This window comes from Alligator mississippiensis, chromosome 3 (genome assembly GCF_030867095.1).
Source record: "Alligator mississippiensis isolate rAllMis1 chromosome 3, rAllMis1, whole genome shotgun sequence".
NCBI lineage: Eukaryota > Metazoa > Chordata > Crocodylia > Alligatoridae > Alligator > Alligator mississippiensis.
The window spans coordinates 215,436,587-215,439,982 of record NC_081826.1 but is presented as its reverse complement, the minus strand read 5'-3'; positions in this window follow the sequence as shown (position 1 = coordinate 215,439,982).

Below are 3,396 nucleotides of genomic sequence, written 5' to 3'. Positions count from 1 at the left end.
GCTGGACCAGCTCCAGGCAGCAGCTGCCTCTGCAGGCCAGTGGGCAAAACCCAGCTTGTGAGGGAGTGCTGCACCACCATGGCCATCAAAGTGAGGTGCAGCAGTGTTGGCAGCACAGAGTTGTGTCTCCTGCTGCTGCTGGGTGCCTCAGCTTTCCTGCCATGGCAGCGTGGCACTCCTTACTGCACTGGGTCCTGTCTGCTGGGCCATGGAGGTGGATTCTGCCCCTAGCTGATCTGGTCCTACTGAAGCCCCACCCCCAACCCTGGGTGCAGAAATCTTGGGGGCCATGTACCCTGCCCCCCCTGCTGCATTGTCTTGGCCCCCCACTGCATCTCCTGTGCCCCCTACCCACTCCCGCCTCCATAGACTTCCCTGGAGGGAGTTGCGGGAGTTGCTCTCCACTGTCCTGTCTGGCTGTCTCGTGCACGTCTATGTGCACATGGCAACCCTGCATCCTGCTCTCCCCAGTCCCAAGCAGCCCCTTGCAGGCTGGAACTCTGCCAGCCTGCAAAGGGAAACTCATGATTTCCTGCATTTTCTCCTTTAAAGGAGAAAACCTGCATTTTTCTGCAGCAAGTAGAAAACCCAGATCCCTGCTGATGAGTTTCAGTAAACTGAGAAGCCAGTAATGCACTACCTTGTATTGCTGGGATGAGATGTTTTTATTTTACCTGTGAGACAGCAGCATCACTAGGGTGGGTTGAATGTGGCAACTACTCCAGCCATTGACTTAGAGGTGGGAGGTGAAGAGGCAAAAAAGGTGGCTGATGCCAGCAGCTACATGATTGCAGTTGTAATCATCATGACAACTGGAATACACTGCTGCCTGGTGCCCTGATCACTCTGCTTTGTCCCTCCCTACACTGCTGCTGTGGGACACATCAATCTGGATTGATAAAATATGTTAAGTTACTTTGCACAACCTATAGGCTACATAATATATTTGTTCATTCGGTTACTTGACCTGTTATAGTCTGGTATGGAACGCACCATATTTTAAATTGAGAAAAATATAATGTGAACAGGACTAGAAAGGGTCTCCCAGGCTATCTAGCCCAATCTCCTGCAATTGCAGGAAATCATTTACATAGAGATTACTAAAAACTTCCACTCTACTCCCCTCACATACCATAACCACAGGGTACATTATGAAAAGAATACCAAAAACAGCACCATGACCCTACAACATGCCACAGGTAACAAGGAGGGAGACAAGGGCACTGCCAATACATTTCCACTGTGGTGGCAAAGCTGCAATATTACAGAGGAAAACAAAGATCCTCACAGCCCTTGCCAATCTAACTTGGAGGGGGAGAAATTCTTCCTGACCTCAAATATGACATGGAGATGGACCCTGAGCAAAACAGTAAAATCATCTAGCCAACTACCTGAGAGTTTTCTCAGTTTCAGCAGAAACTGTGACAGGCCCAGTGATGCTAGAAGTTGTAGTTATGCATCTGTGCCTGGAAGCTTGTCTAACGTCTATAGTTGTTTCAGCAAAAGGTATCACCAGAAAACTTTGCTTCTTTCTTTTAGAATCATTTATAGCAAATAAAAGATCAGATATAGTTCTCATGTTTCATGTGATTGTGGATCCATTGCTGCTACTGTACTTACAGAAGGCTTCTCTGTCATGTAATACCTTTTTCTATCCATAATTGTCTAAGACAGCAGTTGGTAACTTTTTTAGGCTATGGGCTGGAGTGACTCAGCTTGTGTCAGAGATAGTGGATGGGCAGGCACTAGAACCCAGCTATTGCCACCACTTGTGCCTGCTTCAGACATTTTTCACCACAGAGGCACATGGAAATTGCCTGCAGTCCACACTTCTCCCTGTGGTAGTGTAGGAAAGTGACTGCCGCCAAAGCTCCACATCCTTGGGTCTGGATTAATTGACTCCATGGGCCTAATCTGTCTCATGGACTGCAGATTGCTGGCTCCATGATCTAAGATGACTGTTCCTTCCCAATAAGGCACTAGTACAGAGGTTCACACCTTTAAACCTCACAATGGTTAAACAATGTTCTCTATTTGCCTTTGAAAAAAGACTTCATAATCTATATCTAAAGTAACATGTGTCTAAAGTAATCATACCTCTTCAGTGGGTCTGACAGTTATAAACTACTACATACATACATTGTGCTGGAAGCTAATTTGCTTCTAGCTAAAGATCAGGTTGTTGGTTACAAGCTATATCAAATTTTTTGAGTCTTATTTAATGTATTATGTACTCTGAGTACCAGGGGTGGATCCTGGCAGTTGCAGTGGTGTGGTTGCACCCCTTTTATATATCACACTGCAGAAGCAGGAGCTAGGGGGCTTTTTTAAATTCCCCAAAATAGCCCCCCTCCCTTCACCTCATGCTCAACAGAACATCCGTTCCCCTTCTCACCCATTCCCCGCTCCCTTGCCCACTGCTGCTGCAGTTCTTACAGTCTCTGGCTGCTCTAGAGGTGGGGAGAGCTCCAGAGCTACTCCTCCTCTGTCCAGCCTGGCTGCATGGGGAGCAGGGATCAGCCAGCAACAACACTGGGTGGGTTCCTCTTCCCTGCCCAATCCCCCTAGGCATTCCCCACCATCTCAGGAACAGGATCAATAAGGGCGACCTGCCTGCTGCCACCACTGCTGATACTGTCCTCAACTGAGCCCCTCTCTCTGTGCAGCCCAGCATATTTTTAGAGGTGGGATCAAAGTAGCTGTGAAGTGGGGAAGAAGTGGCTCTGGAGCTCTCCCTACCTGCAGAAAAGCCTGGGACCATGACAGTGATTGGCAGAGATGGAGGGAATGAAAGGAAAGAGATGTGCTGCTAAGCATGGAGGGGAAGAAAGAGAGTACTGGGGGTGGGGAAGAGGGGGCTATTCATACCTAATTTGAGGACTTAAAAATTAAGCCCCTGACCGCTGCTCCTATGCAAGATCTGATTGTCTGCCTGCCCTGTGGTGGGGGGAAGCTGGGAGTGGCATACCACCATCCCTGCAGGACCAGCTGCTATCCCTCACCTCCTTTTACAAAATCCTGGATCTACCCATACCAGCGCCATGAGTCTGGGCACCCAACTGAAATCAATTTAAAAATAATGGAGATTTAAAAACTGAAGTTAGGATTCTTTTGATTTGTATTATGATGTTAGAGCCTTTAAGATACCACTTTACAAGCCCACATATATAAATATATATATCCCAGTTTGTTGTGGGCTTGTAAAGTGGTATCTTAAAGGCTCTAACAACATATATTCATCATATATAAATGAAAACTAAAATTCTGATATGATGGAAGAATTTAACTGCTGGAGCTTTAAGAAAAAGTGCCAAATACCATAAATCTTGTGTTAAAATTATGTGAATTTGCAACACTGCCAATCGAATTTCCTTGTGTCTGTAGTAATTATGATCC